General features: G+C 42.9%; 1 long non-coding RNA gene across 7 annotated transcripts; it reads right to left on the reverse strand.

Annotated features, from left to right (window-relative positions):
• Positions 1-2,728: 2,728 nt before the first annotated feature.
• Positions 2,729-26,090, reverse strand: LOC136501497 (uncharacterized). Of its 7 annotated transcripts, none has more exons than XR_010770293.1 (10): positions 25,890-26,090; positions 25,689-25,784; positions 25,539-25,599; positions 24,292-24,350; positions 22,518-22,695; positions 22,193-22,300; positions 4,834-4,898; positions 4,186-4,275; positions 3,920-3,980; positions 2,729-3,366 (listed from the first exon to the last, which is right to left on the reverse strand). It is a non-coding gene; the product is annotated as an uncharacterized lncRNA (long non-coding RNA). The 7 variants fall into 7 exon arrangements; XR_010770291.1 differs by having other exon boundaries at positions 2,730-3,366; positions 25,893-26,090; XR_010770288.1 differs by having other exon boundaries at positions 2,731-3,366; positions 25,701-25,784; positions 25,893-26,090.
• Between the last annotated feature and the right edge of the window lie 338 nt (positions 26,091-26,428).

Below are 26,428 nucleotides of genomic sequence, written 5' to 3' on the forward strand. Positions count from 1 at the left end.
CTACATTTAGTACTCCATGCATGTGCCGCAAGATTCGATGTGACGGGTACTACGCAAAAAATTTTGGGAACTAAACAGGGCCTTAGTGTGCAGCACAGACGGCGGCCGTGGCTGAACATGAGAAGACCAGCAACAAACCAATACTTTTCTTATCACGTGTATTACTTATGTGTATAGGCTGATTGTAACTACTAACGAAGGTTGCATGCAATCCCGGCTTAAGTTTCCGCTTCTGGTTCGTTTCTGTCTATTTTTCGATTATATTTATCCGTTTTCGTATTACCATTTAACCTGCTACCATTTCTGCTCATGGCTGTTCCGCTCCTACTCCTGTTTTCGTAAAATAAATATGGAAACGAAAACGGTAGAGACATTTTCCGTCCGTTTTCAACTTTGACTGTACGGCCATGCCCACACAACATCATGCGCCAAGCAGCAAGTAGCAACTGTAACATACTGGGCCATGCACGTACAGCCAACAAGCTAACATAGCCAACTATCGAACAGACCCAGGAGACCTGCTACCAGGCCTACGGAACATACTAGGCTGCCAACAGGAAGGCCTAGTTCGGAGCTGGGCTTATCCCGAATTAAAGAAAAACTGGATGAAAAATGCGATACCACAAATACGGATGGACAAATGCTTTACCGTTTCCAGTCCCGCTCCTAGTTCACTCTGTCCTGTTTTCGGTCCCGTTTTCATTTATCCCGGAAAAAACGAAAACAGATGAGAAAAACCGGTATAAGGTTGTGGACGGAACGGGATTTGTCCAGTCCGTTTTCAACTTTACTCGCATCCCTTCCACTGTTCGCCTAAACGGCCGTTTAGCCCGTTTAAACACCGTGTAAATACTACACGGTGGTGCGCCGTTTTTATTTAATCACCTGTTTACCCCGTTTAATTGGCCGTTTAGCTTGTTTAATGGAATGTTTTACTCGAATAATAGCTAAACGGTAGGTGATTTACCATTTAGCGTTTAGGAAAACACTGATCCCTTCTCACTTGGCAGCACAGCAGCAACAGCAAGCGAGCGAGCGCTTCTGAAGCTACGGCAACGGATATTGTTCGACGGGCCTAACAGCCCACGGAAAAGCATCGCTTGGTCCAAGAGCCCAAGACCCAAGATTCGTGGTAAACGCTCAATTTTTAATTTTGGTTTTTTCGCACAAAAATTACACGAGAAATTTATAGATGAATTTGTGTATAAATACTCCCTCCATAAGTCTTGGTGGATAAGGCTTAGGTCAAATATTGAGAATATAAATCATGAATAACTTTTAAGTTGTTGATTGAGTTTGAAAATGTGATATGAATAGATTTGTCTTGAAAATGATTTCCATAAAAATATACATATATCATTTTCTAATAAATATTTTTATAAAAATAAAAAAGTCAAAGCTATACTTTGAAGACCGTGCCGCTGTCCAAAACGACTTATTACCAACATGAAGGGAGTGGTAAATAACGCATGCACATACAAAACTTTATGTTCTTTTAGTGCATAATATTCTTAGCGTTTATAGGTCATTCGTCCAGATGGACCTCGTATAAGCCGTAGCTCGTTTTGTGCCGCGCCCGCCCGTATCGTCTACTCGCTCAGCGTGCTGCGCACCTCTGCTCCAGGATAGATCCTACCCTCGGTCGTGCCGCCCCCGCTCGCGCCACGCGGCCCTGCCCACGCCCTCGCCGCTCCGCCCGCATCACGTGCCCTCGCCTAGACTCGCGCCTCCCGTCGCGGCCGCGCTCCATCTGCCTGCCCCCTGCCCTTGCCGAGGTCCATGCCACCGACGAGCTCCACACTGGCGACCTCCGCAGCATCGAGATCTACGCCGACATCGAGCTCCGCGTTGACGTGTCTCCATTCGTCCAAACAGCAAGCAGATGCTACGTTGAAAGCGCATGTTGGAATAGTATGTTTCAGATATTTCAGATGTATGTTGCAAGTGATGTCTATCGATGTTGTAAAAGTAGATCGGGATGTTGCACTTGTTGTAATAGCTATAGACGTATGTTTCAAGTGTATGTTATAAATGTTTCATCTGTTCCAGACCAATGTTGCTAGTGTTTTTATCTGGATGTTGCAAAAGGAAATTTGGATGTTGCATATATATGCATGTTGCAAGCATATATTTCAAGTGTTTCATACGTATGCTTGCGAGTGTTTCATACTAATGGTTTTCAAATGTTTTTCAGACGTTTTCGCAAGTGTTTCAGACGCTTGTTTCAAGTGTTTCATTTGTATTCTTTTTGTAACTGTTACATCTGAATATTTTAAAAGTAGATTGGATGTTGCACATGGGATGCGCGTCGAAGTGGCGTGGGCGACGTCCGGGGCGACGCGGGCCCACTGCTAGTGCGAGCCCGACGCGCTATGTGCTTGTTTGCTCCCTGTGCGCGACAACATCCAGACGCTAGCAAGTCTGTATTCTTAGCGTCCGCCGCTCTTTTTTTATACAAGTTCTGGAGAATAACTATTAAACTTAAACATATGTTTTGGCGCATACGGATTCATCTCACCCGTGTAAAACGTGTTTTGGCACGTACCATTTTCTCCACTGGATCAGATGGGACTACGGTATGTAAAGTGGAAACAGGAATAATTTATGGCCACGGTGCAGTAAGCCCCAAACCAGGAAATCACCATTACATATAGAGAAAATACTAGTACAAACCGCGCGTCCCTGCGTGCTAGCGCAAGTGAGTATCTTTAGGTTTATACATGTAGGATACACATTGCATGCACTACTGATGTATATGATTAGGGTACATTGATGGATACACATACCGGCAGTGATTTGCGTGCATGGGCGCGCGAGTCATGGCCGTGTAATGAATATGACAGGTTGATACGAAATGAACATATCATAGGAGGTATCTGTTCACACTCAGGCCAACAATATAAATAATGGCAACACGGCCGCTGAATAGAAAGGTGGAATACCAAAGGTACCTAAGGAATTCCAATTTTTTCACGGACGACTAAATATGCAGAATAGATCATGCACAACTACATTCAGGAGTCTGTCATAACCGCTGAATCACTGGGGCCATAATTTTCCCAGCACATATAATATCAGTAGCGAGTCTTTATGATCATCTGGCAAAATGAGGTGGTGTCGTCGCTGCCAGGCAACATCAATGCACGAAGATGCACACAGAATATATACAGACCTAATGACAATGCTGGCTAAACTACGGAGTTCTTCATGCCTAAATGCCCATATACGGCTAGAGTCTCTTTTTCCTTGGAATCCTTGTCTATCAGCAAAGAAAAGAAACATAGGGCTGCAGGCATGCAGCTGCCTGGCCGTGACCTGCCTCTCCCTTCTGCCAAGATGGAGACCCTCGTGGCCTCCCTCATGGACCTACAAGAAAGGCAATTAGGAGGTCCTGTTAGTAAGCTGCGATCAGCGGGTTTTGGCTAATCTAAAATAGTGCCAACCCACTAATCATTGAAGCCCTGTTAGCAAGCTGTGAAAGTGGTAAAACTATTGATGAAAGGATGGCAATTCTGAAATGCTAAAAGAGGCATAGGTATTATTAAACTGTTGCAAACTAAACTGAAGAAACATGAGTGCACACTAAACCAAGATTGTAATGAAATATCATATTGGGGGGAATCATGTAAGCAGCGGATGAGCATGGGAGCAGTTAAATATACCTATAATATAAATTTAATTGATATATATTTCTCTTAAATATAGAAATAGAACATGAGGAATAGCGTCGAATCTAAAAATATAGGCTTCAAATCCTGTTGGAAATGCAACAAATATCACAATAAGATCATCCTGTAGGCGGGGAAAAATCTACACATAGATGACTGAATTATTAACCATAGAATTTTTTAGATCATGAAGCATTACCCAGATAAGCTCTAGCTAGAAGAACAAAAAAATGCAATAAACATTTACTCACCAAAATTTTGGCAACCCCAGATTCATGTATATTCTATCCAGTCCCTCTTCTGAATTCTGGCCTGGAAATAGGTGGGAAAATGTATCAAATGAATACATCTATGAGGTGGCAATTAAGTGAATGTTTTTGTTTTGGTAGTCACATCTAATTTGAAACCGCATAATGTAAAAGAACTGCATGATGTAAGAGAACATGAAAAAAGCACCGAGGACTGAAGCGAAGGAATTAAACCAAATAAATTGAACCAGACAATATATGGTTGTTACCCTTTTTCCACACTAACATGTTGAATCAGAGGAACTCAGAAACAGGAAGTATCAAGTGAACCAATCTGGAATATAAGGATCCACACTGACCTGTAGTGCATGGCATATATATTCAGTTCAAATTTTGAGAGAAAATATACAGACACCAGCACATGTAGCGCCAACTCTGAACATGGATCTGTATTGAGTCAAACATGAGCCTATAGCAAAGACCCTCACCATGGATCTATATTGAGTCAAACATCTAGTTTTTGTTGCATCTAATGCTTGCCAGCCAGATTAGGCGTACAAAGAAGCGTTTTTTCATATAAAATACAGGCAGTAAGGCGTGGGCCAGGCCTAAATTGATAAGGCGATCACTTCTTTAGAAGGCACCATAGACAGTAAGGCAGGACACTATATCCTAAGCTGATCGCTTTTTAGAAGCAACTATTAGAACAGGCGAAAGCAAAAGACCATACGAAGCACTCTCAACTGGTTCCTGAGATGTACAAACTGGAAAGACCATCTCAAAAATAAATATCAGCTACATGTATGAACACAGCAAAAAGGTGATCAAAAGAGATAACTGAGCCCAAGCAGCCATGGCAAATACAGCATATCTGAAATTGAAAATAAGAAACGGTAGGCCGAAAATAAGGTTCTCACCGAAACAGGAGACCGTCTCTAAAAACTGCTTGCTGAGTGAATCGCTGTGAAATACCACCTTTTGACTGCACCGCAAGGAGCAAAGAAATTAGTGGTGGAACTGATTGGACGGGGACGCTGCAATTAAAATTGGGCTAGCATTGTTTAAGGGCCTGTAATTTCGATTGTGGAGCCAGCAAGCTAACAACCAGTCACTCCAATACATAGGGAACATTAGTAATACATGCAACATAATTATGGCCAGGGATTTGTCAACCAATATACAGGCCATCTAGAGCTGGTAGCTATTAACTGTGGTGACAGTTTCCCCACACAGAAGATAGCTGAAAAGTATTAATTATATATTTTAAACTTATGGTAAGCTATGGGAGAGAGTTATCGAACATGAGAGCAATAACGCGGGTCTCTATGAACCAATTTGGTTTCATGCTCGGAAGGTCAACCATGAAAGCCATTTTCTTAATAAGACAAGTTATGGAGCGGTATAGGGAGAAGAAGAAGGGCATACACATAATTTTTATTGACTTGGAGAAGGCTTATGATAAAATACCAATAAATGATATGTGGTGGGCTTTGGACAAACATAAAGTCCCAACGAAGTACAACAATGTTGTGACTAGTGTTCGAACAAGTGATGGAGACATGGATGACTTCCCGATTAGGATAGGACTACATCAAAGGTCAGCTTTGAGCTCTTATTTGTTTGCCTTAGTAATGGATGAGGTCACAAGGGACATACAAGGGGACATCCCTCGATGTATGCTTTTTGCGGACGATGTAGTGTGTGACAGAACCGACCAATTATACGAAATTAAGTAAGAAAATCATCCACCAGAGCAGACGATTAAGCAAACTTAAGCCCGTATAACCCGGTAGTCCGTGAAATCACAAAGGATTTCAAACCAACTCGTGTCCCAGCCATGATCGTAATAAGTTTAGCGGTCACCATCACATATTACATAAAAGTTCGCGATCTCAGATACATCAGAGTTTAAACATAGTTATTACAAACCAGTTCGAATAAAAGTAGCGGAAGTCATTTGTTCAAACCACACACACACTCACGCGGAGTTTAAATATAGTGCCAGTGAATGATCATCTCCAACAAAAGTATCAGATGAGACATAAGGAATGACCATGCCCATGGTCCTAAGCATCACCCATCGCAGGATAAAGGCAGTTGATACAGTAGCCGTAATACATCTGCCCATCTGCAACAAGTGGGAATAAAACCCTGAGTACGAGAAGGTACTCAGCCAGACTTACCCGACATAACCGAAAATAAATGACACCAAGGATTATGAAGGGCTTTATAGTAGGGTAGCTGACTCATTTGCAAAAAGAAGCATTTTTAGCATTTCAAGAACCTTTCTAAAAGCATTATTGCCAAGTTAATTATTATTAACCTGTCAACTAGATTTGCACCTATACTAGAGTAAACATGCGATTAAGCAGATAATGATAACCCATGATCGTTAAACAACTTCCTTACTGTCATATTCATTATAACTGTCCAAGTGTTCCATAACATTTACTACGATGAAGTAACTCAAGTCAAGTGCTCACTATCCAGGAGCGATGGCGATTCGAATCGATTCCTAACCAGCTGGTGATTCATTCCTTACACAAACCTCACTCACCCGCTAAAGTGAGATATTGATCACCGAGTCAACTTTCCATGAATCTCGAGTTTGCCAGGAACCACATATACCCGGGGGCCGACCGACTGCACTTTGGTCTTATCATCCCGCCCCCGTGTCCTACCACACCTGCTCCGGTACAGTGCGTTACGGGCAATCTACTCGGCCCGAAAAATCTCCCAGCTTCGCGGTCGGAAGGTACTTTATCCGGCCAGCTAAATGTAAGGCATGCGTTCAACATGACTCGAGGCCCAACAACGGTCGGTCCTTAATCGACACAGACGGAAACACTACAGTCCAAAACTCTGCAAGTCTCCGTCCGGTCTCAACTTCATTTAACACTTAGTTATACCATGACTTCATAGTCATCCAAGCAGATCCAGGTAACCACCTATAGCTCGCAGGTGACAGGAAATCACCCGACTTCTACCGGTCTAAGCCAGCTAAGCATTGACTCGACTGCGGATACCAGGGTAACAAGGATATGGTATAACAAAGGTAAGCAAGGTATAATGCAGCAACGGTTGCAAACAACTCCTGAACGTAATGCATCAATTTAAAGTAAAGTATTTAATTAAATGATTGCAAACCGGGAGAAAAATGCTCCGGGGCTTGCCTCTCTCGAAGGAGCTCGGACGGTGATCGGGGCACTCCGGAAGTTCCTCAACGTCCTCCTCGTCGGCTTCTGGCACTTCCTGCTGCCGCACCTCGAGCTGCTCCTCTGGCTCCTCGGGTATGACGACGGGGTTCTCGATTTGTGATCCTGTATGATGCAAAGCGCGTAAGTGATTATGCAAACGGTGCATCGAAGGAGATGAATGCAATGGATATGTTGAAATGCAAGGTAGTCAACATCATCCAAGAAACTATACTATAAGCACATGTCATCTACTACATTCTCTTCTACTACTAATATGTTAAGTTAACATATCTTAAGAAATGCTTCAAAGATACACCAAAGCTTTACTAATTTCTTAATCACACTTAAAGCGACACTTGCTTAAACCCTAAATAATAATAGGTTTGAATAGCAACATACATTTCTGATGCTCCTAAAAATCTAAGAAAATTACAGTAGCCTAATACTATCCTAAACAAACTACCATAAAAATTTCATGGCATTTGGATAAGTAAACTACCCTACACAAAAATGACAAGCTATAGCATAAAAATGAGCATGAAATTACTTTGTACTATGAAAAGTGTCAAACAACAGAATTAGTATTTTTTCTAGGTTCTTAATAGCATATAATGACTGTCCAAAATTTATCATATGCATGTTTTATACAAAGTTTGCTCTCTAGCAAAAATAACAAAAATCAGCCATTAAAGGTACTTGAACTACACCTCCAAAGTTTTCCACAGCACATGCAAGAAACATATTTTTCCTAGGAATTACATGACCTAAGAAGATTAACAAACTTGAAATCATATTTTTCTGCAGACTATAGATTTTTCTACATATTTTTCAAATGATCAGCAATATCCATGATTAAATAAAATCCTACAAAGAAGTATCCCAAACATGACATGCAATAATTTTCCCAAGTAGATCTGATGATAAGGAACCTAGCAAAATTTGTTTCAACAAATTTGGAGCAAGTTTGACCATCAAAATATTTTTCAAACCATTTCAGATTTCAAATAATAAAGAATAATGAAAATCAATTCACTTAAGCGTTACTGGGCCGGCCCGAAGGGACCCGACGGCCCACGACACAGCGCAGCCCAAGCCTGGCTCCCCCTTTGGCTCAGCGACTGACGCGCGGGACCCCCGTGTCAATGACACAAAACTGGGGAGACGGCACACATCAGCGCGGCGATGATCGAGCTCGCCGACGGTGATCTCCCCGGCGAAACCGACGGCACCAACGTGCCCTACGTGAAGAACCGCGTCTATTGGTACTCTAACCATGCTCCCTACTAACCCCTAAGCACCCCAGCCACGAAGCTCGGTGGCTCGGCCATGGCGCACGGCGGTGCGCAGCCGCGTTCTGGCCAGACGGGGCCGGCGGGGACGGTGACATCATTACCCGAGTAACAGTGCGCGACGAAGAAGACAAAATGGGAGGTAGGGAAGGAAGAGAGGAGCTGTGCCGTGCTAGCCATGGTGAGCTCCAACTCCGGCGAGTTGCGGTGGCGGCGAAAACTCAATTGGGCCACTACCTTGGGTTCTCCGGCTCGACGGTGAGATGGAGTAGCTAGGGGAGGTGAAGACGGAGCTGAGCGCTAACTAGAGGTGGCGATTTCGCGGCGGTGAGCGCGCTGGGCGACGGCGCTTGCTCGGCGTCGATGGAGGAGCCGGCGCGCTGTTGCTGCGAGAGAGCGCTGCGGCGAAGGAAATGAAAATGGGCGGGCGAGTTGGTCAGGCAGGCACGCGGGGTGCTCAAGACTCGGCCAGCAGCGTCAGGAAGCCCGGGGCGCGTGGCCAGCTCGAGCAGAAGGCCGGCGACGCGCGGCATCCACGCAGCGGTGATCTTCTAAACCGGTCGGGCACTGTAGCAGCGATTCAGAGAACGAAAGGCTGACTGACAGCGCCAAAAGACGAGGCTCGATCTCTTAATCCGTTGAGTGTTAGCGAAAGAGATCAAAACGAAAGTTGTACACCTACATGCCAGCTACAAAACTCATTTAAAGATCACTGTCTAATTCGCAAAGGATAGAGAGAAAAATCATGCCAAAGTCGTGTTCAAGAAACTGAAACTTGGAATTTATACTTAGAAATTTTTAAGTGTTGAAATCAACCCAAATTCTGACTTGTGGGACTATTTAGAGCATGTTGTGCACATTTTCATGACTTGGTCACAAAATACTTTTTGTTCCTCATATAATTTGCTACAACTTTGTTTTAGGTTGCTCAGACATGCAAACATTCTAAGTGGCACTTTTTGAACAGTCAAACCAAAAAGTCCTAGGGTCAAAACAAGTCAAACCATGATTTGAAATCTTAATCAGGCAAAATGATCAACATGAACATTGTTCCTAATGATTTTATAAGCATAGCTAAGATGTTTAACAATATATTTAGCTATACCACACCTTGGTCATACAATAATCAAGCACTAAAGGTACTAAAACGATGAAAAACACTTGAAATGGTACTCTTGTATCAAAGTCATGTTTCCCATGTTTCAAGTGACATATGCTCATGAATGGATGAATGATGCTCATGAACATGTAATGCAAGTGCAATTAGGCAAGAATAACACCAGGGGTGTTACAGCCTTCCCCCCTTATAAAAATCTCGTCCCGAGATTTGGGTTACGAACCATTTGTTATAAAAATCTTCATAAGCTTTTTGTAGATACTCTCCTATTTCCCAAGTTGCATCTCCCTCATCATGATGATCCCACTGTATCTTGTATGTTTTCACCACACTATTCCAAGTAGCACGTTCCTTAGTGTCTAACACTCGGACTGGTTGCTCACGATACACCAAATCTGATTTGAGTTGAATACCTCGAGGTTCTATTCTTTCCTCCGGAACACGCAAACATTTCTTGAGGTGTGATACATGAAAAACTAGGAAAACTGTACTCATTGTCTCAGGTAACTCTAACTTGTAGGCTACCGGACCTCTTTGTTCCAAGATCTTGTATGGTCCTACGAATCTCGCGGCAAGCTTTCTTCGGATTCCAAACCTTTTCTTCTTCATTGGCGTGACTTTCAGATAAACATAGTCACCAACTTCAAACACAAGGGGTCTCCTTCTTTTGTCTGCATAGCTTTTCTAACGTGATTGGGCAGCTTTCATATTCTGCTGAATAATATGAACTTTCTTCTCGGCTTCTTCTACAAAGTCAATGCCATAATACCTTCTATCACTAGGCTCGACCCAATTTAATGGTGTTCTACATTTTCTGCCATATAAAGCTTCAAATGGGGCCATCTTGATGCTTTCTTGATAACTATTATTATAAGAAAACTCGGCTAATGGTAACCATGACTCCCATGATCCCTTAGAAGACAATACACATGCTCTTAACATATCCTCCAGAACAGCATTCACTCGTTCAGTCTGACCATCTGTCTGAGGATGATAAGCGGTACTGCGAATCAAACTAGTTCCTAAGCCTTTGTGTAAATGTTCCCAAAAATGAGCCGTGAACTGTGAGCCTCTATCAAACACTATGGTCTTTGGTATTCCATGTAACCTCACAATTTCTGCGATATATCTCTCGGCATATTGAGGTGGTCGATAATCTATTTTGATAGGCAAGAAATGAGCGGTCTTGGTAAGATGATCCACAATTACCCAAATCGAATCATGTCCTTTTTGAGTAGTGGGCAAACCTGTGATAAAATCCATACTGATATCGTCTCACTTCCAACTAGGGACTGATAAGGGTTGCAACATACCGGTAGGTTTCATGTGAATGGCTTTCACTCGACAACATGTGTCACATCTGGCAACATAGGCTGTAATTTCTTTCTTTATTTTGGTCCACCAATAGCGAGATCTTAATTCTTGATACATCTTACTACTTTCGGGATGGATAGATAGCTTAGAAAGGTGAGCTTCATCCATGAGTTTATTCCTAAGCTCTCGATCCTTGGGAACCACAAGACGGTTGTCAAACCACAACACGCCCTGTTCATCCACTTTAAAGTGTTGAGACAGCTTTTCTTTTATTTTCTCTTTGATGTGGAATATCCCCTTGTCAGTTTTCTGGCCTTCTATTATCTTACTCTCCAAAGAGCAACTAATCTGAATACTATGTAACACAGCAGGATGCATTAGATCGAATCCATCTTCAAGTAATGGCTGCACATTCAAGTAATGTGACTTTCTGCTCAAAGCATCTACCACTACATTGGCTTTACCAGGATGATATTGCACCTTCAAGTTGTAATCTTTGATCAATTCCAACCATCTACGTTGTCTCATGTTTAGCTCTGGTTGGGTAAAGATATACTTAAGACTCTTATGATCCGTGAAAATATTGCACACATTACCAAGTAGATAATGTCTCTAAATTTTGAGGGCATGCACAACTGCAGCAAGTTCAAGATCATGTGTTGGATAGTTGACCTCATGCTTCCTCAACTGTCGTGATGCATAAGCAATGACTCTCCTTTCTTGCATAAGGACACAACCCAATCTAGTTTTTGATGCGTCGCAAAACACATCAAATGGTTTCTCAATATCTGGTTGTGCTAGAACCGGAGCAGTGGTCAATAGTTTCCGCAAAGTGTGGAAAGCTGCTTCACACTCTTCTGTCCACACAAATTTATGATCCTTCTGAAGGAGGCTTGTCATTGGTTTGGCGATCTTCGAGAAATCTGGTATAAAGCGACGGTAATAACCTGCTAATCCTAAGAAACTTCTAATCTCAGGAACTGTGGTCGGTGCTTTCCAATTCATAACTTCTTGCACCTTACTTGGATCGACTGAAACTCCATTCTCTGACAGAATGTGACCAAGGAAAGGAACTTCCTTCAACCAGAATTCGCATTTGCTAAACTTAGCATACAATTGATGATCTCTAAGTCTGGTCAAGACAGTTCTCAGATGCTCTTCATGATCTTTTTCGTTCTCGGAGTACACCAGAATGTCATCGATGAACACTACCACAAACTTATCCAATTCTGGCATGAAAACTGTATTCATCAAAAACATAAAGTATGCGGGAGCATTCGTCAAGCCAAAAGACATGACAAGATACTCATACAACCCGTATCTGGTGGAAAATACAGTTTTCGGTATATCCTGAGGCCTAATCTTGATCTGATGATAACCGGATCTCAAATCTATTTTTGAGAACACCTTGGCCTTGGATAATTGGTCAAACAGAACATCAATATGAGGCAAGGGATATTTATTCTTGATGGTCACAGCGTTGAGTGGCCTATAATCTACGCACATTCTCAACGTGCCCTCTTTCTTCTTTTTCACAAACAAAGCGGGACATCCCCATTCAGACTTGCTTGGTCGAATAAACCCCTTTTTCGACAAATCTTCTAATTGCTTCTTCAGCTCAGCTAACTCATCTGGAGGCATCCGATATGGTCTCCTTGAAATCGGAGCTGTTCCGGGGACTAGCTCAATTCCAAACTCAATCTCCCTATCTGGCGGAAGACCAGGTAGCTCATCCAGAAATACGTCCGGGAATTCACACACTACCGGAATCTGATGAATAGGAGTGACTGCCGTAGCACATGTAACACTTATAAGGTCTGTCCTTCGAGGCAATGGTACTTGGAAAGTACCCTTACCTAGGGGATCCTTAAGGGTAAGTACTCGACTTCCCATATCTATGACTGCTCCCCAATCCTTCATCCAATTCATCCCTATAATGACATCCAAGACTAACCCAGGCATAACTATCAAGTTCACTCGGAACTTTCTGCTACCTAATTCAAGGGTTGCCCCTCGAACCATCCGGTTGGTCAAAACATCAGCCCCTGCTGAACTTATACGGTAACCATAACCCAATTCTATGCATAGTTGTCCATGTTTCTGTGCAAATGCTTGACTCATAAAAGAATGCGATGATCCAGAATCAAATAGAACAACTGCAGGGTTTTTGTTGACAGGAAACTTACCAGCAGTGACGGGCTCTCCCTCGGGAATTTCATCCACTGTTGTACTATGCACTCTAGCATTATAAGTCTGCTGCTTCTTCTTAGGCGGGTACAGACAAAACCTCGAGAAATGACCGGGTTGATCACAGTTATAGCAGGGTCCTCTTACTGTCCCAGCAGATCCCACAGCTCCCTTGGAACTGCCTTGTACCGTAGTTGCGGCTGCTTTATTGGGCTGTACTGCCATCTTGTACAGCTTTTGAGGTCCACGGAAATTCTAACTTCTTGGCTGAGGTGGCCTGAATCTAGCGCCAGGTGCCGATGGGCGATAAGGAGGACGACCTCCCATAGGTGCTCTAGCTTGAGACGGCCCACCTTCAAAGGCTCTCTTGCGTGTCTTGGCTACGGTGCTGGTGTTGTTATTCTTCTCCTGCTTCAGACAGTCGCTGATGAAGTCGTTGAATCTGACGCGGTTGTTGGTACCAACATGCTTCATCATTTTTGGATTGAGACCCCTCTTAAAACTGGCTATCCTTTTGGCATCTGTGTCAACCATGTCGGGAGCATAGTGACACAAGTTGTTGAAAGCATGCAGGTATTGCGTCATGGTCTTGGTACCCTGGTTCAATGCCAGAAACTCTCCCAACTTCATCTCTGTCAGCCCGGGTGGAATATAGACTCCACGGAAGGCCTCAGCAAACTCTCTCCAAGAAATTTGAGCATTTGGAGGGAAGGTGGTGCGATGGTGCTTCCACCACATTCCCGCCGGTCCTTGCAATTGAAGTGCAGCATATTCCGTTTTCAGCACCTCAGTCATTCTCAACACACGGAATTTATCTTCCATCGTGTTGATCCATTCCTCAGCATCGAGTGGCTCTGTTGCTTCCTTGAATACTGGTGGCCTGGTGTCCATGAAATCTTTGAAGCTGCTATATTGGTTCACTCCCATGCCACCACCTTGATTATTACCACGTTGAACGTTGTTGGCGATGGTTCGGAGAAGATCCTCCATGTTCTTCTGAGATTGTTCCGTGTTGCGCTGACTCTCGAGCAGCTGTGCGAGGAACATTTCGGGGGTAAACGGGGGAGGAGGTGGCAAATGCGGTTCATGGGGAGGTTCATTGTTGTTGCTGTGGTTTCCACCACCACCACCACCACCGGTCCCCGCACCGTTGGCACCGGGCTCAGCGGCCTCATACGTGGTTCGGCGAGTGTTTGTCATCTGCATATTTCAGCAACAAGTACGATTGAGTGACGCTGTAATAATTGCGAGTGAAGGAAAAATTATGCCATACTGAATTTACTAGAGAGAATAAATTCATACAATAAAAACAGAGGCACAACAATCGCATTCCAATTAAAACAACAGCACTTAATCGAATTACTTCAACGGCAAACATTGCGTCCATACAATCACATTGCCAGCATACATACACTGGACTTTTTATGCGTTCAGATATCGCATTCGAAAATCAAGTTCCAACCATATGCCAAGTCTCATACGTTCGAAGCAACACACTATAGATTACATGCCAACAAAAGAAAGGTCATCGCGACAAGACCTAGATACTAGCGCAAAGCAACTAGCCTACTCCTCGGGGCCATCGTCGGGATCGGAGACATCACCATCGCCCCCAGGTGAAACTGCAGGCTCGTCCTCGTTGTCGTTGTCAACGTCCATGCCAGCGACGTTCGGTGGAGCATATGGGCCAACCCCATTGTAGAGCGCGTGAAACTCCTCGTGCAAGTAGCCGTTGTATTCCTCTAGCTCATCGACCCTCTGCAGCAGAAGGTTTCTTGCGTTCCAGGCTTCATTCCTTTCTTGAACTAGCTGTTCAATCATGCGGTCTGCATTGTTGTTGGCTTGAGTCAACGTATGCACTCGCTGCATAGCTCTGTCACCTCTCTCAACCGCTTGATCTCGCTGTAAGTTCATATCAGCCAACTGCTCCTGCAAGCTAGCTATAGCTCGTGCCTGTCTCTTCTTCTGCTTCTTCCATTTGAGCTTATCCTCACTACGCAAGCCAGTCAAAGTCCAGTAGGTACTCTCGAGACCCTCATACGCTCTGATGGCGGCGAACATAGCACTCATTGCCTGGTTGTCGCTAGCTTGTCCCTCAGCTGGACCTCTGACCAATGCACTTCCCAGAGGCTGAACCTAAATGGCATCACGAGGATCATCCCTAGGAAAAGTACTAGCTAGAGCTGCAGCAAGCTCACTGGGAAATCTGCTCATAATGTCCCTGATGACACAGAAGGCTGCTCCCTCTGCACCCTCAGCTGGAGTGCGACCCTCAAACTCCAAATGCCAACCATCCCAATCTGGAGCATCACCGAGAGCAGGAACCGTGATCTCCACCACTGCAAGTCCATCATCTGCTAACTGGCTTTCATTCCAAGAGTACACCGGCTCTTGACCCTCTGGGTACCCCACATCATGGAGCACTCTCCAAAGCAAAGTCGGCATGCCAAACTCGCTCAAGAAGGTGTCCGTGGTGCGGTGCTCCCTCAGGGCCAACGGACGTCGAGGTGCTCTTCCTCCGGTGGACTTACGGGCGGTCTGCTTCGTGCGGGCCATCTGTAGCAAAAGTTCTTTTATTACTTCGGGGAAACATATTTTAGGTGATACAACTTTTATCAAAATGAGATAATCAATTTATAAGGGGAGGAATGCATGAGATGAATGAGATGCACAAGTAACATGATGTATGTACGTGCCGTACGTTCTCACAAACTTAGGAAATAATAATTTCTAACGACGAATTCGGTGGCATAACAACGATCTCTCAAATACGTAGCTAATACGTTCTACACGATAGCGTTGTTATGTACCTGCAGAAGATTCATTTCAGCCCAATTCCCAATGAATGCATAAAAGCAGTAAAATTTTTATCTACACGCTCTACACGGATCCCCAGATATGTGTACAACGGTAGTAACTACCCGAACCATCGTCCTATTGATGGCATCGCCTCCACAGACGGAAGACCCATACATGGGATACCTTTGTAAAACATGCGTAGAACATGTAATTACTCCAGCATCATATAAGCATTCACCCTAGATCGGCGGTGTATCCGATCATGCTCTCACAACTCACACTTACCGAGGCGTAGAGGCAAGTGATCCATTCATTACCACTCAAACAAGTGGCACTCATACAATAGCACGCCGTATGAGCGACGAAAGAGAAATATGATGCAAGAACCCCAGTCAGTACTTAATTAAGCCACCTAAAGTCCTTAACTGGGCATAAAGAATATGACCACTGGCACACTTTATAGTTTTAAAATCACGCTTTCCAAATGTCTTTTTGTTTTAAATACACTTGTGAACAGTAACACGCTAAACCATGCTCTGATACCAGCTGTGACAGAACCGACCAATTATACGAAATTAAGTAAGAAAATCATCCACCAGAGCAGACGATTGAGCAAACTTAAGCCCGTATAACCCGGTAGTCCGTGAAATCACGAAGGATTTCAAACCAACTCGTGTCCCAGCCATGATCGTAATAAGTTTAGCGGTCACCATCACATATTACATAAAAGTTCATGATCTTAGATACATCAGAGTTTAAACATAGTTATTACAAACCAGTTTGAATAAAAGTAGCGGCAGTCATTTGTTCAAACCACACACACACTCACGCGGAGTTTAAATATAGTGCCAGTGAATGATCATCTCCAACAAAAGCATCAGATGAGACGTAAGGAATGACCATGCCCATGGTCCTAAGCATCACCCATTGCAGGATAAAGGCAGTTGATACAGTAGCCGTAATACATCTGCCCATCTGCAACAAGTGGGAATAAAACCCTGAGTACGAGAAGGTACTCAGCCAGACTTACCCGACATAACCGAAAATAAATAACACCAAGGATTATGAAGGGCTTTATAGTAGGGTAGCTGACTCATTTGCAAAAAGAAGCATTTTTAGCATTTCAAGAACCTTTCTAAAAGCATTATTGTCAAGTTAATTATTATTAACCTGTCAACTAGATTTGCACCTATACTAGAGTAAACATGCGATTAAGCAGATAATGATAACCCATGATCGTTAAACAACTTCCTTACTATCATATTCATTATAACTGTCCAAGTGTTCCATAACATTTACTACGATGAAGTAACTCAAGTCAAGTGCTCACTATCTAGGAGCGATGGCGATTCGAATCGATTCCTAACCAGCTGGTGATTTATTCCTTACACAAACCTCACTCACCCGCTAAAGTGAGATATTGATCACCGAGTCAACTTTCCACGAATCTCGAGTTTGCCAGGAACCACATGTACCCGGGGGCCGACCGACTGCACTTTGGTCTTATCATCCCGCCCCCGTGTCCTACCACACCTGCTCTGGTACAGTGCGTTGCGGGCAATCTACTCGGCCCGAAAAATCTCCCAGCTTCGCGGTCGGAAGGTACTTTATCCGGCCAGCTAAATGTAAGGCATGCGTTCAACATGACTCGAGGCCCAACAACGGTCGGTCCTTAATCGACACAGACAGAAACACTACAGTCCAAAACTCTGCAAGTCTCCGTCCGGTCTCAACTTCATTTAACACTTAGTTATACCATGACTTCATAGTCATCCAAGCAGATCCAGGTAACCACCTATAGCTCGCAGGTGACAGGAAATCACCCGACTTCTACCGGTCTAAGCCAGCTAAGCATTGACTCGACTGCGGATACCAGGGTAACAAGGATATGGTATAACAAAGGTAAGCAAGGTATAATGCAGCAACGGTTGCAAACAACTCCTGAACGTAATGCATCAATTTAAAGTAAAGTATTTAATTAAATGATTGCAAACCGGGAGAAAATTGCTCCGGGGCTTGCCTCTCTCGAAGGAGCTCGGACGGTGATCGGGGCACTCCGGAAGTTCCTCAACGTCCTCCTCGTCGGCTTCTGGCACTTCCTGCTGCCGCACCTCGAGCTGCTCCTCTGGCTCCTCGGGTATGACGATGGGGTTCTCGGTTTGCGATCCTATATGATGCAATGCGCGTAAGTGATTATGCAAACGGTGCATCGAAGGAGATGAATGCAATGGATATGTTGAAATGCAAGGTAGTCAACATCATCCAAGAAACTATACTATAAGCACATGTCATCTACTGCATTCTCTTCTACTACTAATATGTTAAGTTAACATATCTTAAGAAATGCTTCAAAGATACACCAAAGCTTTACTAATTTCTTAATCACACTTAAAGCGACACTTGCTTAAACCCTAAATAATAATAGGTTTGAATAGCAACATACATTTTTGATGCTCCTAAAAATCTGAGAAAATTACAGTAGCCTAATACTATCCTAAACAAACTACCATAAAAATTTCATGGCATTTGGATAAGTAAACTACCCTACACAAAAATGACAAGCTATAGCATAAAAATGAGCATGAAATTACTTTGTACTATGAAAAGTGTCAAACAACAGAATTAGTATTTTTCCTAGGTTCTTAATAGCATATAATGACTGTCCAAAATTTATCATATGCATGTTTTATACAAAGTTTGCTCTCTAGCAAAAATAACAAAAATCAGCCATTAAAGGCACTTGAACTACACCTCCAAAGTTTTCCACAGCACATGCATGAAACATATTTTTCCTAGGAATTACATGACCTAAGAAGATTAACAAACTTGAAATCATATTTTTCTGCAGACTATAGATTTTTCTACATATTTTTCAAATGATCAGCAATATCCATGATTAAATAAAATCCTACAAAGAAGTATCCCAAACATGACATGTAATAATTTTCCCAAGTAGATCTGATGATAAGGAACCTAGCAAAATTTGTTTCAACAAATTTGGAGCAAGTTTGACCATCCAAATATTTTTCAAACCATTTCAGATTTCAAATAATAAAGAATAATGAAAATCAATTCACTTAAGCGTTACTGGGCCGGCCCGAAGGGACCCGATGGCCCACGACACAGCGCAGCCCAAGCCTGGCTCCCCCTTCGGCTTAGCGACTGACGCGCGGGACCCCCGTGTCAATGACACAAAACAGGGGAGACGGCACACGTCGGCGCGGCGATGATCGAGCTCGCCGACGGTGATCTCCCCGGCGAAACCGACGGCACCAACGTGCCCTACGTGAAGAACCGCGTCTATTGGTACTCTAACCATGCTCCCTACTGACCCCTAAGCACCCCAGCCACGAAGCTCGGCGGCTCGGCCATGGCGCACGGCGGTGCGCGGCCGCGTTCCGGCCAGACGGGGCCGGCGGGGACGGTGACATCATTACCCGAGTAACAGTGCGCGACGGAGAAGACAAAATGGGAGGTAGGGAAGGAAGAGAGGAGCTGTGCCGTGCTAGCCACGGTGAGCTCCAACTCCGGCGAGTTGCGGTGGCGGCGAAAACTCAATTGGGCCACTACCTTGGGTTCTCCGGCTTGACGGTGAGATGGAGTAGCTAGGGGAGGTGAAGACGGAGCTAAGCGCTAACTGGAGGTGGCGATTTCGCGGCGGTGAGCGCGCTGGGCGACGGCGCTTGCTCGGCGTCGATGGAGGAGCCGGCGCGCTGTTGCTGCGAGAGAGCGCTGCGGCGAAGGAAATGAAAATGGGCGGGCGAGTTGGTCAGGCAGGCGCGCAGGGTGCTCAAGACTCGGCCAGCAGCGTCAGGAAGCCCGTGGCGCGTGGCCAGCTCGAGCAGAAGGCCGGCGACGCGTGGCATCCACGCGGCGGTGATCTTCTGAACCGGTCGGGCACTGTAGCAGCGATTCAGAGAACGAAAGGCTGACTGACAGCGCCAAAAGACGAGGCTCGATCTCTTAATCCGTTGAGTGTTAGCGAAAGAGATCAAAACGAAAGTTGTACACCTACATGCCAGCTACAAAACTCATTTAAAGATCACTGTCTAATTCGCAAAGGATAGAGAGAAAAATCATGCCAAAGTCGTGTTCAAGAAACTGAAACTTGGAATTTATACTTAGAAATTTTTAAGTGTTGAAATCAACCCAAATTCTAACTTGTGGGACCATTTAGAGCATGTTGTGCACATTTTTATGACTTGGTCACAAAATACTTTTTGTTCCTCATATAATTTGCTACAACTTTGTTTTAGGTTGCTCAGACATGCAAACATTCTAAGTGGCACTTTTTGAACAGTCAAACCAAAAAGTCCTAGGGTCAAAACAAGTCAAACCATGATTTGAAATCTTAATCAGGCAAAATGATCAACATGAACATTGTTCCTAATGACTTTATAAGCATAGCTAAGATGTTTAACAATATATTTAGCTATACCACACCTTGGTCATACAATAATCAAGCACTAAAGGTACTAAAACGATGAAAAACACTTGAAATGGTACTCTTGTATCAAAGTCATGTTTCCCATGTTTCAAGTGACATATGCTCATGAATGGATGAATGATGCTCATGAACATGTAATGCAAGTGCAATTAGGCAAGAATAACACCCGGGGTGTTACATAGTGCTAATTGATGAAAGCCGGACATGAGTGAATTAGGAACTGGAGTTATGGCGGGAGACTTTGGAGTCCAAAGGTTTTAAACTCAGTAGAACTAAAACTGAGTATATGAGATGTGACTTCGGCACTACTACTCGGGAGGAGGAAGATAGTATTTTGGAAGGTTAAATAGTGCCTAGGAAGGATACCTTTCGATATTTATGATCAATGCTACAGAGAGACGAGGATATTGATGAAGATGTTAGCCATAGAATCAAAGCAGGGTGGATGAAGTTGCACAAAACATCTAGGTGTCCTATGTGACAAAAGGGTACCACAAAAGCTAAAAGGCAAGTTTTATAGGACGGTGATTGGACCTGCTATGTTGTATGGTGCAGAATATTGGCCTATGAAAAGACGACATGTTCAACAGATAAGTGTCGCAAAAATGCGTATGTTGCGTTGGATTTGCGGTCATACAAGAAGGGATCGAGTTCGGAACGATGATATACGTGATAGATTAGGGGTAGCACCTAATTGAAAAAAAGCTTGTCCAACACCGGTTGAGATGGTTTGGACATGTCCAACGGAGACCTCCTAGAGGCACCGGTGCGTAGTGGAATCCTAAGCCAGGATAGTAACGTGAAGAGAGGTAGAGGAAGACCGAAGTTGACTTGGGTAGAGACAATAAAATGATACTTGAAAGGATGGAATATACCTAAAGACTTAGCCTTAGATAGGAGTGCTTGAAAAACAGCTATTCACGTGCCTGAACCTTGATGGCTTCTGCTGGGTTTCAACTCTAATCTACCCCAACTTGTTTAGGACTTAAAGGCTTTGTTGTCGTTGTTGTTGTAAACTTATGGTAAGCTTGGGCTGTCTATTTAGGGAGGCTATGATCCTACCTTCTGTCTATTGAGACCATAATGCACAAGAGTGTTTAGAGATTTATTGAAGCCGGTATACCGCCGGGGGATAAAGCAGTAAGGTTACAACAAAATTTGGGAGAGCTGATTTTTTTTCACGTCAGACTGAACAATGGAATCCTCCTGCTTTGTTTTGGAAAAGTAACCACACAGTAATACAGGAAGTGTAAAAACATGATGCTACCTCAGTCAGATGGTATGAAAACTAAACTGATCCAGGGAAAATTAATTAATACTGAGGCTGCTGCACAAACATGGACACCTTGATGAGGCCAATGTCTTTGGCACTCATGTGGAAGCACTGCCTGCACCACATAAGGCCACACTTCCTGATGAGTCCACGAGGGACCCGGCTTCAAAAACAGAAGCATATTGAGAGAAACAAGGCTATTTCGTCATATTGTAAAATATACTCTTTTTACATGTAGGTAAAAAGTGGTCCATTTTAAACATTTTTTTAATAAATCTGTTCAGCAGATATTAATTCTCTGACAATCTGGTAGGCAGTGAATGACACCCTGCGGTTGAGCAAGGCGCTATCAGACTACTCAGTTGTTATGATCATACTCCAAGATTAATTACAGAAGGCATTGAGTTAACCACGATCATACTCCAAGATTAATTACAGAAGGCATTGAGGTAACAAAAAACAGGCTAATTTCATGAGAGGTGATCCAAACAAAAAAAAAGAACCGGCAATCCAAAAATCTTTGCATACACCCTCAGCTAACAGGCTGTGCCATGAAAAATTAATCTAGGTAGCAGCCACTCATCCAAAAGGACAAACATATTTTTTGAAGGGTCACACATGTAGGTTCACTTACTGTGATGGTAGTTCTATACCTTGTTTTCAATTCTGTCTCTAGCATTCTCTCTTCTTCATTACTAAGAGTGTTTTCTCTAGATGCAGAGGATTAAACTTCTTTTGTTGTTGTACTGGGCCACGACGTGCTGCAAAGAAACCATAACAGAGAATTAAATTAAATAGGTCAAAGCAGGGTGGGATGCTAAGGCGGATCAATACAAAAAGGAACATCATAGCAAGTGTCGTATATAGTAGCGATGTGGTTTTGAACCCATAATGCAGAAAGCAGGTTGTTAGTCCTATCATCATAGCAAGTGTCATATACAGTCCAAATTATAAGTGTCAGCTAATTATGTTTGTTACCTAACAGGGAAGACCTATGCGGAGTTGTAGCAATGCCACAATTTTGATGGAAAGGATGAAGGAGCTTAATACTTTTTCGTTCCCCTGCAGCATGAGGCAGGGCATTATTTGGCCAGTCTGCACATGGCATGGCCAACAATTATTTTCTTTCTTGCTTTTTGTTCAAGGCATTGGATATCTGCAAAGAGGCCAACTGCAGTATTAGATCTTGCGTGTTTAGGAAATGTTAGAGGCAACCTCTTTTTATAAAAGGAAAAAAGTATTGGATGAAGTGGCAATTGGTATCGCGACAGCAAAGCCAGTATTATTTGAAAGCCGGCCTTCTCTTGGGCTGAACACAACGTTTTTGATAATAATATACGTATACATGCATCAACCAAAGTATCCATCTAATAAATTTTAGGAACCAGCATACTTGTCTGCGAAATGCTTTGATGCCAATCTATTCTAGGAAGAAACAATCTGCAGCAAGGAAGCATTATTAAACATGTACATCATCAGTTAGGTTGTCCTGTGTAGAGGTGTGGTGAACTGGCATTTCATCATAGTATAGTGGTTGTCTCTCTAACGTAAGTGCTCTTCCTAGATGGTATGTAGTATGTCCAGATTAATTAGAGGCAAAAACATGTACTCTCAACTCTGTTAATCAAACCAAAGTCCACGGTTACAAAAGCAAAGGAGAAAATTGTGGACTAACATAATTTGACTAATCACAGCGCTAGTTGGAGAGCCCATCTGATCAGACCAGCCTACTATATTCCTGGATGTTTCATCCCTATAGAGTTTGAACTACCTTCATGTGCGAGAAAAGGTTTCAAAGAGACTTTTCCCTGTGTGCCATTATAAAAGATCGCAATGCTCTGTGTGCCCTCTGGAAGAAAATTCAGCGGTCTTCAACGCCACTACTCCAACTTTTTCGTGTCTTCCATGCCACTTCCAGTCAGTTTGGGCTCTAACGCCGTCAACTGTAGGTGTGAAAAGACGAAAATACCCTTAAGTCTAAATATGTTATTAATTTTTTTTAGCATCTTAACGACTTCAAATGAAAAAACTCAAAACTAGAAAGCTGTAGATCTCGTTGAGATCTATAATTTTCATATAAAATTTATTTTTATTTAATTCCACAAAAAAATATGATTAATATATCTTAGAAAAATCATCATTTTTTTGCGGAATTAAATGAAAATAAATTTTATATGAAAATTATAGATCTCGACGAGATCTACAACTTTCTAGTTTTGAGTTTTTTCATTTGAAGTCGTTAAGATGCTCAAAAAAATCAATAACATATTTAGACTTAAGGGTATTTTCGTCTTTTCACACCTGCAGTTTGACGGCGTTAGAGCCCAAACTGACAGGAAGTGGCATGGAGGACACGAAAAAGTTGGAGTAGTGGCGCTGAAGACCGCTGAATTTTTCCAGAGACACATAGGGTATTACGATCTTTTATAATGGCACACAGGGAAAAGTCTCTTCATGCTACGTTGTAAAAGCAACAGTTAACTGAGGATAATAGAAGGGACTATATTTATTTATAAAGGGCTCGCTGCAGTCACACATGGATTAGCAAGCAAAAAACAACAGGGCTGTAAATCCAAAACAACAACATTTATCTTCAGAGTTTCAGGGAACATGTATCAAAATTCTTACTCACAATAATGGTATAGTTTCTTTACAAAGACTATGGCACTGACTGTGACATAAATAACTAATCAGATCATGTGTGCAATCTGAAGTATTAACATGTAGGATCAGAAAGTAAGAAACCACTTACCAAAGTCGTGTTGCTAACAAAGGTCTAGTCTCAGTGTATAAGTGGAGCCGATGCTGAACCTGCAGAAAACACACCTTATGAGAACCATATTTGAGGTCGATGTCAGGGGCCATATAAAAGGAGCAAAACAGGCAGTAAATATGAAGCAAATATGGTAACGCTGTGTTCCAAATAGTGCACATTACCTAAATCAAACAATGATCTTTGTAAAACTACACATCTAGAGGAAATAAGCTAATAAGGTCACTACAATATTAAGGTAAGCGGCATATGTAAGCCTTTCTTTCGCCGCATATGAGTAATGAAGATACAGAAGTAACTGAAAGGCGAAGACCACACTCATTCAAGAATTAAAAAGATACCACACTCATTAAAGAAATAAATGTAGAACACCTCTACCTGGCAGAGGCAGGGGTAACAAAGAATATACCCATGATAGCAAATAACATGTCTAAAATAGCAGGTAAACAGGGGCACCAAGATAACTGACAATTTCAACACGGGTAGAACTAACCATGCACATAACACGAAGGGGATGGTTCTGAAAAAGGGTGATGACTATGGAAAAATAGGAACATGCGCATAAAACATAACACATATTTCAATATGAAGAAACTAATAAAAGCATATCACTTTGGCATCAGTAACCTGCTACTGGCAGGGAAGAATGTTTTTTTAAGGGAAAATATCCTACCAGCTGTAGTTCTTTCTATTCATTTTAAATAGTGCATAAAGATAAGGCTGAAGAGCTATAAATAGCCAATCAAACAAACTAAGCTCAGTGCAAAGATAGTAGCATTCGTCGACACAAACTAACTATTCCCGTAAGAGAAGGGAAACATTGTTGAGACATAGTTGAGCGGTGAACACAATCCAATGGGACAAAACACGTAGGCTCGATAGAAAAGTTTTTTTTTATAAAACACTAATCATTCCACTAATAGAATAATAAGGACCTAAATGCTCTAAGCAATTACTCTTTTAAAAAAAGATAGGAAAGGCACCCTAAACATAACACATAAACTGCACATTTATCTTAATGGTGTACGGATAGTAATTAAACCAAATAAAAATGATGAGGCACCCAAAAAAATTTACACATCTATCTATCTCTACCTCTCTCTATATGTTACCTCTTTGTCCCACAAATTCAACAAAAACATGTGTCACAAATATAAGAACGGTGAACTTAGATACAAATTCAATAATAGATTTCATAGGTTAAATCCACACAACATCCAACTTACTGTTATGGCGATGATAGTATAGTGGTGGATGTGATGAACTCCACTGCATTCATCAACTCCACTGCAAAAGAGAGAAACCAGTACATCATCTATGAAATTAAATTATGTGTAACAAATTGATAAAAAAGCAAAAAATGGAGAAAAAACAACCTTTAACCCTACCCAGGTCAAAATCAGACAAGAAAAACCTTAAACGCACGGAGGTGGCGCCAGGCTACCATGACGGGTCGCCGTGGCCGGAGCAGCCTGCGAGATCCATGAATGGAATTGAGGAAAGTGTAAGAAAACACGAATCAAACAATAGAGAGAACCGATGAGGTTACCTGGCCGTGAAATCGTCGATTAGGGTACCACCGAGAAGGAGGCGTTCAGGAGGGATAGAGCGATGGCGTCAACGGCCAGGCACTCTGGTGGCGCCAGAGATGGGGACGGGCGGCGCAGGGAAGGTGGAGCGGCGGCGCCGACGCTGGAAGGGGCGGGGCGAGGGCGGTGGCAGCGGAGGCGCGGGGTCGGGAGGCGACAGAAGCCGCTGGAGGGATCGGTTTGTTTTCGAGAGAATTCCTCGTGTGCCATTAAAAAAACATCACAATGCCCTGTGAGCCCCTGCAAAAGTTCAGCGGTTTTGCGCGCCACTGCTCTAACTTTTTTGTGCCCTCCATGCCACTGCCGTCAGTTTGGGCTCTAACAGTGTCAAACCGTAGGTGTGAAAAGTCAAAAATACCCTTAAGTCTAAATATGTCATTCATTTTTTAAGCATCTTAACGACTTCAAATGAAAAAACTCAAAATTAGAAAGTTCTAGATCTCGTCGAGATCTATAATTTTCATATAAAATTATCTTCATTTAATTTCGTAAAAAAAAATCATATCTTTTTTGCAAAATTAAATGGA

Source organism: Miscanthus floridulus, chromosome 13, assembly GCF_019320115.1.
Source record: "Miscanthus floridulus cultivar M001 chromosome 13, ASM1932011v1, whole genome shotgun sequence".
Lineage (NCBI taxonomy): Eukaryota > Viridiplantae > Streptophyta > Magnoliopsida > Poales > Poaceae > Miscanthus > Miscanthus floridulus.